Source organism: Lontra canadensis, unplaced genomic scaffold, assembly GCF_010015895.1.
Source record: "Lontra canadensis isolate GAN:19392208 unplaced genomic scaffold, GSC_riverotter_1.0 scaffold133, whole genome shotgun sequence".
In the NCBI taxonomy this organism is placed as follows: Eukaryota; Metazoa; Chordata; class Mammalia; order Carnivora; family Mustelidae; genus Lontra; species Lontra canadensis.
Genome location: NW_022631127.1, coordinates 1492934 through 1505499, shown reverse-complemented (window position 1 = coordinate 1505499; position 12566 = coordinate 1492934). Strand labels below are relative to the sequence as shown.

At 47.6% G+C, this 12566-nt stretch overlaps 1 protein-coding gene across 1 annotated transcript in view; it reads left to right on the top strand.

The window, feature by feature from the left end:
• EEFSEC (eukaryotic elongation factor, selenocysteine-tRNA specific) overlaps positions 1-12566 on the top strand; it is a 248410-nt gene that overhangs the window by 62509 nt on the left and 173335 nt on the right. The window lies entirely within an intron of this gene.

The following is a 12566-nucleotide window of genomic DNA, read 5'->3' as shown; positions in this document are numbered from 1 at the left end:
ATGTGGCTCCACCTGCTGCTAGCCACACAGTTGAGGACTCCCCCAGGTGTGAGAAGCCCCCTCCCTTAGCCATTCTCCTTGGGACTTCTGTGCTCTACTGGTCCCCACTTCTAACTTGTTTCATGCAGCTCTGACCTTGTGCCTGCCCAAAGTAGCTGGTAGAAGCAAGCCCAGCCAATGGATGAATGCGTACTGTTGAGACTGGGCAGAGCAAAGGTTGGTTGGCCGGCAGCAGACCAGGCTTTGGGCCTGAGTTCCCTCTGCGGCACATGGTGCCTTAGTGTCAGTTCTCCCCATATCCCAGTGGGTGGGTGTTGCGCCAGAGGAGTGGCCCTAGACTGCAGAGCTGGAGGAAGCCAGGTTCAAGTCCAGGTCTTTGTGGTTTAGAGACTTTAGCCCAACTTCAGTTATAATTCTCTGCTCACCAGAATGACTTCTAATTACTTTGTAAATTTAGTTTCCATCAGTGTTTTCCAGTGGTAAGAATGGCATGAGGTCAGGTCACCCCACAGTGTGCCACACCTGACCCCCTACACTTACCACATTCCTTCGGACTTCCTGTTAACATGGGAGGCCATGCTGCAGGGATCCTTGTGTCCCGGACTCACTGACATGCTGGGTGAAGGGAAGACACTCTAAGAGAAGCAGACATGGATAGCTAGGTTCAGAAGCTGGAAAGGAACATCTTCTGGGCTGGGTGCAAAAAGGAAGTCAGATTCACAGCCATGAATAGGACTGGAAGCCATTGTTTCACAGGGGTATCCAAACTGGAGATGTGAAGGGTCACCTCGTAAATTAAGGAAAGGAACCAGGAAAGTTCTCCTCCAACAGGTCAAGATTAAATTGCTCACCCTGGAAGGTGAGCTCAGGAAGAGCTCCTGTCACCCAGGAGGGGACAGAACTCCCAACTGCGTGCACCTGGATGCAGGGTTCATATTCACATCATTGGTGCTTCTAGAAACCCTGAGCCAAGAAATTAATGTCAACACTGGTGAAGCCATATAGCTCTGGCCACCATAGCTTCTGAACCCACAGGGCACCTTAGTCACACACATACAGGACTTCTCACAGAAAACAGTGCTTGCTGGGGATGAATTTACAGACAAATCACAAGACATACAAGGAGAATTACCACCATGAAAAAGACATTCTATAGACACAAGTGTGAAAATTCATATCCTACAAACTAGAAACCGTAAACCAAAGGGGCTTTAAAATAAATGTTTGAAATGTAAATGAAATAATAGAATCCATAGTGAGATTAGGACATTATGAAAAAAGAACAGATAGATTTGAAAAAGAGCCAAAAAGAAATTCTAAATATTGGAAATGCAGTCATTGCTATATACTTCCAGATTAATTAGCTTATTAATACTTCATGGGAGCCAGTGTATTTAGTTTTATTCTTCATGTGTTATTTTTTAAAAGGCTTTTCCTCCTTAATATGGAAGTAATTTATGCATATTGAAAATCTGGAAAATAGAAGGAAAAATAAGGAAAAAATAAGAATGTAGTTACTCAGGATAATTCCTATTAATACTTTGACATGTTCTTTTTTCTAGTAGCAATCCCACTGAATATAACATCTTAGACACTGATTTCAAAAGTTTTTTTGAACTATGAGCCGTATTCTATATCATTCGATATTCTTTGACAACATACTTAATGGCTCCATAGTATTGCATTGTCTTGTTCTTCTGTGTTTATTCACTCTTCTTGATGGATATATGCATTGTGTATAGTATTTCCTAGTCTAATAACACTATGGTGAGCATTTGTTGGTATTTCAGATTATTCCTTAGAACACATTATGAGAAATGAGGTTCATGAATAGGTAGGGACTTGTATTGTGCAGTGGGGCACAGGGGGCATGGAGGGCAGTGATATGTGAACATACTTTAGCCATATTGTTATATAATAAAGAATGTAGTATTTGTCCTGCGTTCCTGGGTTGGAGCTTCTAAAACCGCTGAGATTTCCCCAGGGACTGGAGCATCCTTGATGTTCATGGTGGTCCTTTGACCACACCCGGCTTCATGTGAAAGGGAAGACTCAGGATGGGCTGGTCATGCCTGAAAGATCATCCACGTGATTAGACGGTTGGGGCTTTGGGCCCAGATACCATCCTGACCTCTTGACCTCTGGGGAGGGGAGAGGGGCTGGAGATTGAGTTCATCTCATGGCTAATGATTCAATCGCTCACACCTATGTTAATGAAACCCCAATATAAACTCTGGGTACTAAGGTTCGGTGGACCTTCCTGGTTGGTGAACAAATTGATTTGCTAAGAGGATGACATGTCCTGATTCTGTGGAGAGAGACACCTTCCTAGATCTTCCTTCTGTGTTTCTTCATTTGGCTAGTCCTGATATGTATATAAATCCCTTCATTTTAGAGCTGTAATTGTAAGTATAGTGGTTTCCTCAGTTCTGTGAGTTGTTTTAGTGAAATATCTAATTTGAGGGGTGTTGTGAGAACCACCCAGATTTGCAGCTGGTGGATCCAGAGTTCATATGGCCTTGGGACCCCTGAACTTGTGGCTGGTGTCTAAAGTGAGGGCAGCCTTGTTGGGGACCTTTCCCTTAACTTGTGCAACTCACATGTATGAATATATATTTCGAGTTACTTTCCAGAGTTCATGTACAAAGATACACTTTTATTAACTAAGAGAATGAAAGGTTGATCTCTGTGTCTCAGTATTCTCATCTGTAAAATGGAAAATTTAACAACATAGGGTTGTTATGTGATAATCTTTGTGCAGTGTCTAGACCAGTGCCTGGCCTATTCAAAGGAATCTTGAAATTATGTACTCATTGTGGGAAGATTAGCAAATACAGCTGAGAAAAAAATGAGAAAGAAGTCATTTCAAATGTTGCCACCCAACCGAAGACATCAAAATAGGGTTATATCTTGTATTTTGAAAATTCTGTTCTCTTAATAGGTTAGTATATCCCTTTTACATTTATTATTATATTTTTGGCCTTTTGTCATCATGTTCAATTTTTAAAAACTATTTTCTATGCTTCCTTGCTCTATTCTTTTTTTCTTTCTTTGTGATTTTCTCTATTTTTTAAAATTTGCATAGATTTGCAGCTTATTTTATTTGCTTCAGAGGTAGTGATGGTTTGACCAGTAGTGACTTCACATCTCTAATAATCATACTGGAGCTTGGATTTCTCAAGCTTCCGACTTATAGAACGAAGCCTTATTCTGAGATGTCTTCCTGGGTTTGGTTTTGTTCTGCTGCACTTTTTTTTTTCCTTAGTTTTAGTGAAATCATTTATAGTATGTATCTCTTCCTTCAAGAATTATAAGCAATACAGTCAGTATGTAATAGGCACATAATTTTAACGAATGGATAAATATCACAGTTCTTTAAACTCCATTCTATATTTAAATGGTTTCCGCAGCTATCCCCAGCCCTTTTGTGCATGCTTCCTCATTCTCAAGTTCTTATTTGGATTCATCTCTTCGTTTCTAGAGTCTGTCTTTAGGGAGGTTTTTTGACTGTTTACTGGCTTATTTATTTTTTTTTAATTATACACTTGTTTATAAAGTTTATTTTGTTTTTAATAATCTCTGTACCCAATGTGGGGCTCAAACTCATGACCCCGAGATCAACAGTCGTGTGCTCTACCAATTGAGCCAGCCAGGCACCCTGATTATTTACTGATTTTAATGAAAAATTGCATACATACCCAAGGTAGAGTCAATTCCTGTATACTCTTTGTGCAGATTTAACAGTTACTAAGATTTTGTCATGATTGTTTCAGCTATTCTTGTTTTCCCCGAAAAACAAATTTTAAAACAAATTCACAAGATCTCAAGTTATGTTACTCCTAATACTTGTATCTCTCTCTCTCTAAAAATACAGATATCTCCTTGCATAACTCAATGTCGTTATCATAGCTAATGATAGTAACAGTTCCTTGGTATCATACTCCATTCATATGCCAATCTTCCCAGTTTTTTCAAAAAATACTCTTAAAATATACCAACCCCCAAATAAAAGGGATAGAGACCCATGTATCCCCAGGTCCTGATGTTGGTGAGGAACCTGAGGTTCAGAGAGGTAAATTGGCCTCCTCAGGTCATCTGCTTGTGTTGGGACTCGAGTTCGTGTCTGTTTGTGAATTTTGTATTTTGTGCACTATGCCTGGCTGCCTGGGCCTTCTTACCCCTAGTGGGGTGAAGCATCTAGCCTCAGCCTAAAGCCTCAGCCCACGGGTTTAAGGCCTAACGCTGGAAGAGGCCGATGTGAAGGCGAGCACCACCCAGGAAGTCTCACACCAGCACAGAGCAGTTCCTAAGCTGGGAGATGGCATGGGTGCCATGGGGAGGCCGTTCCAGCCCCAGTCTGGCCAGTGTGGTTTCTTCTTTGGTTCTGTGTCTACTCTTGAGGACCCCATCCTAGGGCAGGGGCAATGGCAAGGTCCCCTAAAATGAGGACACGTGGCTACAAAGTGCTCTGAAGGGTTATGGAGGATCATGGCCTCTGGGATCTTGGCTTTTCACTGTGTGCTGGGCATGTTCTTTGACCTCTCTGATCCAGTTTCTGCCTTTGGAAGATGGGATTACAGTGCTCAGCTTTGCAGGGTTGTTGGGAAGACTACATGAGCGTAGGTGAAAGCTTCCCTAGCACGTGCCAGGCAGAGTGGTTGTTTATAGATGTGAGCATAATTCCATTTCTCTCTGCCAGGAAGGAGGACAGAGCATTGCATCAGCACTAGCCATTGGCCGCTGCCCCCTGCTGCCGAATACCTCCCACAGCCCTTTCCTCGCTCCCTTGCTATGGTACAAGGTGGTCCGGTAGCCAGGGGCCCAGCTTTTATGGGGTGTCAGAGAGAAGAAGGGAAGGACAGTGCGGAGTGCTCCATACTTGCCCTGCGTGCTGTCACTCCTCTCCCCCTGGTCTGGCATGAGGCCGTTTCATGGACAGGGTGCTCGACTAGTCTGGGAATTGCCTCGTTTTCTTCTGAGTGTTAATGGATTATTTCTAGTTTCAAATCGAGAGCCCCAGTCCATTGACGCAAGAGATTGGCAGAGGTTGTTGTTAGGCTGTGTGGGGGGCAGAGCCCTGCTCAGAGTTGGGGCAGGAGCTCAGGGGCTTTGGAAATGCTCTTCACCAGCGAGTTCGCCGAGAACACAAAGGAAATGTTTGTGGTCCTTTTGGAGTGACTGGAGTAAACATGTACCTCACCTAGAAGGGAACTGGGGGCCCAGGAGCTTGACAAAGCTAGACGGCCCATGCAGCGAGCCACATAAAGGAGGACATCAGAACCAATTGGGCTCGAGAGGGCCTAATAAATTGTGTCCCTCACAAGGACCCAGCCTTTTCTGTTCCCTGGGTGGGCCACATGTGCTGCGCTCTGGAGAAGATTGGGAACAGCTGTTGCCGTTGAGTCATATCTGGTCCATGGGCCAGCGGCTGGCGCCTCTGGTCATTCCGTCCTTTTTTACAGAGCTCGAGGTGATTTGGCCCTCTCCCCAAAGATCCTGGGGAACTGCGTGCTCAGCATCCTCTGTGAGGCGCTGGCAGCTGGGGCTTCCGTAGCCTCCTGCTGTGTCCTCTGCCCGGAACGGCCTCTTCTCTGGGCTTTCCGGCCTCCTCCCTCCCTCCCGTTGATAAATTCCCCTCTTCTGTGCTTGCTTAGCAGGAACTGCTAGTCTTACTTTGATGTGCTTCCCTGTGTTGCTATTTCGGGTGTGTGTGTGTGTGTGTGTGTGTGTGTGTGTGTGTGTGTGTCTCCCCCATCAGACTGGGAGCTCCTTGAGGGCAGGGACTGGGACCCTCCCAGAGGACCGCATATAAATGTGTGGCCTGGACCGGAAGTGAACTTTGATTTCGGTTCCTGGGTGGCTTGGCTTGCAGTTAGGTCCTGTAGGAGGGGTCCTGGGAAATTGGGACTGGGGAGGGAGAGCCGACAGCCTCTCTCCTGTCCTGCCTGCCACTCCACTGTGGCATATTCAGTAAACTTCTGTCTCCTTCGGTTAAAAAATAGTGGGGAGGCTGAGCCCCCCAGTAGGGCCTGGCCTGCCCTCTGGGCCCTGTCCCTGTGGCCGCTGGCGCCAGGCCCTCACACGGTGGGCTCTGCAGGCCGCTCTGCGGTGAAATGTGTTCCTCCTGCTCCATCTGAAATGTGACCTGCCATGCCTTCTTCAGTCCCCTCCGTCTCCGTCCAGAAAAATGTCTAATTGTATCTTGAACTCATTTACATTGCTTGCTTCAATGGCCTCACTTGGCAGCTGAGGCCATATGCTAATTCCACCCTTTTCATGAAGGAATTTTGCTGATTTTACTTACTTTTTATGGTAGATTTCCCCCCTTCTTTTCTTCCTCTTTTTTTTTTTTTCCTCCTGCTTCACCAGTAAACAGTTTCCCAAGTCCACTCTCTGAGGCTCAGTGACTCCTCAGTCTCAGCGTGTCACTCAGCGGAGCTCCAGGGCCTTGCCCTTCCAGCATCTTCAGCTTGGGGCTAGTCCCAAATGCCCTGCCTTGGTTTCTGTGCTTCAGAGGAGGGGCTCTCTGGGGCCTGGGGACCCATTTCTACAAGGGCCTGTTTGTCTGAGGCCACAGCAACAACCATTGTTTCTCGGAACAACCAGAATGCTGGAGTCCAGAGAGTGCCTTGCCTGGTTGCCCTGCCGTGTGAGGGATGGTCCCCACTTGAACAACGGTGGAAAGGGTCTGAGGCCCAGCTCTGCCTTTGCAGCAGCGGACGAGTTTGCTTACCACCCTGAGTTCCGTCTCTTCATTCATGAGGTGGACATGTGAGGACCCATCCCCCCACTAGGAGTTTGCTTGGCATCTTCTCCAAGTGAACGCAGCCCTCAGCAACCCCCAGGCCCCCTCTCTGCAGGTCCCGGACCACCTGATCTTCAGGCCTGTGGTCCTGGCCTTGGCACAGTTGCTTCAGTTGCTCAGGTTTTCTTCCTTTTCTTTCTGTTTCTGAGCAAGCACACATATGTTTTTGGAGTGCACTAGAATGTCACCACTGAAGAGTAGAAGAGAGTCTCTGAATTGCTAATAAAGAGGACATTCTGCGTAATTTAAAGGCTTAATCCTTCTGGCCTCACAGTTCTTTTTACTCTGTAAATATTTAGTGAGCACCTACTCTGTGTTGCTGGGTGTGAGGGATTCTGTGGGGGAAAAGCCAGCCTGGTCCCTTTCCTGGTGGGTGGGGCTTCAGGGAAGCCAGTGAATTGCAAGACAGGACTCTTCTGGGCAGTGCGGGCACTGTGGGACCCAGGACCACCTCGTCCAGAGCAGTGAGAGTTGGGGAAATACCTGAGAGTGACATCTGAGCTGAAATGGGAAGGCTGAAGTGCCGGGAGGAGGGACAGGATGAAAAGAGTGCTTTAGGCTCCTGTCTTTGTGCCAAGGCCAAATCTTGGGGTGGGCAAGAACGTGGCTGGAGCAGGGAGCGTGAGGAGGCATGAGAGTGGTAGATGGGGCTGGGAGGTACACTGGTTGGGATGGGGGGACAACCCACTGCCCTCCTCTCTGTTCCTCGTGGGAGCCCCGGTCTTCCCACTGCTTTCTCCACACAGGGTAACACGGTGCCTTTATTTTTTTTATTTTTTATTTTTTTAAGATTTTATTTATTTATTTGACAGAGAGATCACAAGTAGGCAGAGAGGCAGAAAGAGAGAGAGAAAAGCAGGCTCCCTGCTGAGCAGAGAGCCCGATGTGGTGCTCCATCCCAGGATCCTGAGATCATGACCTAGGCCGAAGGCAGAGGCTTAATCCACTGAGCCTCCAGGGGCCCCAACATAGTGCCTTTAGAAACTAGGGCTCTGGGAGCAGAGTTCCTGTCCCTGCCACTGACTAGCTCTTTGATTTGGGGCAAGTGATTTAAACTCTGTGCTTTGATGTGTTCGTCTGCAAAAAGGGGGTGTTGATAATTCTACCTACATGCTAGGAGGACTGAATTAAATGAGCTAATGTGTACATAGCACTTAAAACAGGTTCTGACTCATAGGAGCATCCCATTAAATGTTGGCTCTGAGGACAATGCTCATTTCTCATGGAAAGGGCTTCTACCAAAGACTGAGTAAGGACAACTTCTGCCCTACAGGAAATTCCAACTGGTCTCTCTGAGGTTTTCCTGCTTCATTCTTCCAGGAAAATCATTGTCTTAAGTTATTTTCGGACTTTCTATGCACTGGGAGTATTTTGAGACTCAGTATGGAAACCTGTGCTTGAAACTGTAGAAAGAAACTCCACCAGTGAGAAAATAATACATCAGACAACATTTGCAGCATTTACTGCATGAACTGCTTCAATGCCAAGGTGGGCACTTTTCTGTCATCCCCGTATAAACGTACGATGTTGCTGGACTGTGACAGCTGTACCAGGCAAGGGCCTCAGTCCAGAATGTTGGAGCTTGGGGCCCCGGCACCCTCTCTGATCTGGCCTGGAGGAGGCTGAGGCCAGGGAGGGACCATGCTCGCCCTGTGGCCCAGCAGGTACAGGTCCAAGCTGAGGTTTGTCTGACCCCAAGTTTGTGGCCTCTTGTCCCCCTGCTCTGGTCCTCTGGGGCCTGGTGACAGCAGAGGGAATGCCACCCTTTTCTTCCAGGATGAACCCTTCGTGGCATCCGCCTTCCCTACCCCATCGAGACCAAATGTGCGACATAGGAGCCGTTGGCCGTGGGGCTGTCAAACCTCCCAGCTCTGCTGACTGATCTTGAGTGCTTTTCTGATTCAGACAGGTAACAGCCAAAGAAGCTGGATGTTTATTCTATTTCTTCCAACTTTCCTTTCTAGAGAAAATTCCCTGCACAGATCTCACACTGGAGATCTGTGGGCCTGTTTTGGCCCATAGATATGTTTTGTTTGGGCCATACAGTTTAAACATTTTTTTGAATTGGTTGTCAACATTTAAACATTGGCAAATTTCATACAATAGTCCAGATTTTTGGCTTGTCTTAAAAAATCAGAAGATTTGGCAACTCCAGGCCCACATTCCTGACTGGCCATATGGGCTGGAGCTGAGGAGAAACTGTCCTTCCCAGCCGGGGCACTGGCATTTCAGTTCCCTCTAGACTCACACCTTGTCTTGTTCCTAGCCCACGTCACTCACTTGAGGTGCCTCCCCCAGGCCTTCAGGCTTTGACGTTTGGGAACACGGCCACTCACAGTCTCCATTCCAGGATGGTCCTTTGTCCAGTACTAGAATTGGTCAGAATGAGAACTCACGTCCAAGAACACTGGTAATTATCACTTCATGGTTAAGCATCTGCTGTGTGCTAGGCCCTGGGTTATGAGGTTTGCACTCATGATCTGTGAGCCCCACACTGCCCTATAAATAATATATGATTCCCCATGCTGCAGATGGGAAAGACTGAGGCTCAGAGAAGTAAAGGCCCTTGGACAAGTCTCATTAGGCATGCAGACAGGGGAGGCTGACGTGGGATCCAGGATGTTCCCTGCAGATCCTGTGTATGTCTCCTGCTCGTACATCTGGCCCTCATTCTCACTGTGAGCTGCACACCTGCCCTTGTTTGTCCTCACATCTCTCCATAGGAAAAGAAGATGTGTGTACCCTGAAACGCAGGGCCTGCCTGCTCCTAGAGATGGAAAGACTCCTGGTGAAACTTCCTGTAGAGTTTCCCTTCGGGATTACGGGGTGCTGTCTTCCAAGAGGAATTCTCTTGGGTGCCCCTTCAAGGGGGAGGCCTGGTGGACTAAAAGCGGCCTCAGATCAGGCAGACCCAGGTTTGGCTGTGGCTCTGCCGTGACCTAGCCATAGGAGTGGAGCATCTGGCTCGAACTGTCTCTGCACCCCTCACCCCACTGGCCGCTTTCGTTTTTTGCCTCCCTCCCATCCTCCCTCCCCTGCTCCATGCCCTCCTCCCTCACACTTAGTGAGCACTTTCTCTACTCTTCGGAGCCTCCACTTTTTCATATGTAGATGACTAGTGCCTGGAACTGTGACCAGCAAGGTTTAGACCCTCAGTAACTTTTAGCCATCATGACTGAACCGTGAGCCTTTTGCTCATTTTCACATTAGAGAAAGCACACTGACAGGGCAGAGCCTAGGGTTATGGGGTTTTAGTGAAAATATTGACTTAAAACGTAGCATTTTCCCCCTGGGCACCTCGATCAAAGCATTGGGAAAACCTGGGATACACTGAATTACCCAGGTCCCCGTAACGCTGGGTCCTCCTGTTCTTGTGGACTGGGTACCTTCTTTGTTGTGAGCATTGTGTGAGGCGCCTGACTTCCTCAAAGGTCAGCGGCGGTTTTAGCTCCATTTCACAGGTGAAGGAACAGGCCGAAAGAGTTTAAGTATTAGGTGAGAGACACAGCAGCTGGTAAGTGGAGCTTAGATTCAGACTTAAATCCAAGCTGACCCTCCCCAGAGTTTGTGCTCTTCACCCTCCACTGGGGGGCCTGACTGTAACCTCTGCCCCCACACCTGAGCGAACCCAGAGTGCCAAGTGACCACGTAACAAAGATTGAGGAATTCTCTGCCCCTCGCAAGGTTTCGATGTTTCTGGCTGATCACCAAGTCTCAATATTGATTCGTCCTACTTAGGCGGGTGGCGGTGGTTGGGGGGGGGGGAACACTCCCTGGTTTAATTCTGAAATTCTGGGCCGCCTTCCTGTGCTCACCCCGCTCACCCCTGAGAGAAACTGGCTGACCCACGGGGCGGGGTCTCGTTCCTAGGGGAGGTTTGTGCTGTGAAGTCTGCCTCGGCTGCTCTAGGACGGTTTTTCCTTATAATTTACATTCCCATGTCCACCTCTTGCTGTTTTGTCCAGAAGAAGTTCTTGCATCCATATTTGGTGATTTGTCTCTCGGTTTCCCTCCCCCCCACTCCAAGGTGTCTGCCAAAATCCTGTATAATTCCTATCATCTCCCAAGCTGTTATAGTATATGAGGGCAGTGGATAATTTCGTTATTTTTGAAAAAAGATTCTCAGCACAAGTAAGAAAGGAGGGGGGGAAGTTTTCATACTCACCGCATGAAATAGACAATATTTCCTGAAACAGGAGATACGAACCTCAAAGAATTTAAAATAAAACATTCATTTTATTATTTTTTTAAAGAAGGAAAACGAGGGGGGGAAAAAAAGTAGAATAGTCAGTCTTTTTATCCTAAGTACAGATGAAATTGATTAAACCTTAAAGACTGGCCTCCGCACACCCGGTTTATTAATTGAAGAATTTCCTCTTACCCAGAATGGGAAGTTCACATTAAAATCGAGCTTGCCCCTGAGTGGCAGTGACACTTGAGAACTGAACATTTTCCACAATCCTATTTTCTCTTCGGTGCTAGAGGAAATCCTAAAATGGTTAAAAAGCGGGGGGGAGGGGGCTTACAGGGGAGAAGGAGCAGAAACCGTACATTTTAAGGAAGCCTTCTTTCATTTCCTTGTAAAGCATGAAATCAAATTATAGCTCATGGCCCACAATTATTTTATTTCTACATTTCAAATTCCATTTTCTGCTGCTTTTCACTGCTCTAGAACAGGAGTTGTACTGTTGTGCAAAGTCAGCTAAAAAGATTACCCTAGATAGACTACGACACAGTAGCCTAAAGAAGCAAACAGGCAAAACTCCGTTAAGTGGGGAGTCATGGCCCTGCAGAACCTGTGCGTCAGCCTCCATCCGGAGCGGGGGTGGCAGAGGCCAGCACTCCCTTTGGCCCTTTGATCCGAGGGAGCACACACGCCTCTGCTCCTCCTGAGTGGGGGCAATGTGACTGGTGTTTACTCCGGGGCCTCCTAAAGGTGGGCCACAGGCCTGGTGAGGAGGAGCTGGTTGGTGCCTGGTCCGTAATCAGTACTGCTGCTTGCCAGGGTTGGCAGCTCACGTCTGTTCCAGTTGTCATCCTGTCCCTCCCATTTTGTCGGAGGGAGACTGGCTTTAGTGCTAGGATGTCTCATGAGCTCTTGCTGGTCCCTTTTCGGCGATGAGCAGGCCTCTGGTTCAGAGCTGGGGCAGCCGGCATTACCTAGCTGGCGTTCAATAGCATCGCACCCCATTGCTTTGTGTTCTTGGTCTGTTCATCTTCATGCTTAACTTCTACTCGGCGAGTTTCGCGCATTTATTGTCACGTAAAGTCCTTTTAAATATAAATGCATTTGAGTTAAAAAAAAACGACTTAGCCCACATAAGTAAATAACCGAAGGCATGGCAGAGATCAGTGGTGGTGCGTGGACAGGGAACCCTGGTGTAAGCCGTACTCCCTCCCTGCAGCCCGCCAGCACTGTTCGGAACATTTCTGGCAAAGAGCCCTTTGACTGTGAAAAGATGTCATCTGCATCTTTACTCGCCCTGCCTCTCAGGAAGTTCTCTTATAGATCTCTCTGAGTTCCTTCACGCTTCCCTTCAAGATCACCTTCTTTGTATTTCCTTCCAATGAGGAGCATGGGGTCTCACCCTCCGAACTTGGCGCCTCCCGGTTTCCTCTTCCCTTGGCCTTGTGGTGGGCACATGCTGTGTGGTAGCATACTGCTCTGGGTTGGACTTCGGGCCTCCAGTTTGCTAGCTGAGCTACTGTGGGAGGTTCACTTCCGATCTCTCCAAGCCTCAGTTTCTCCGTTTGTAGAAAG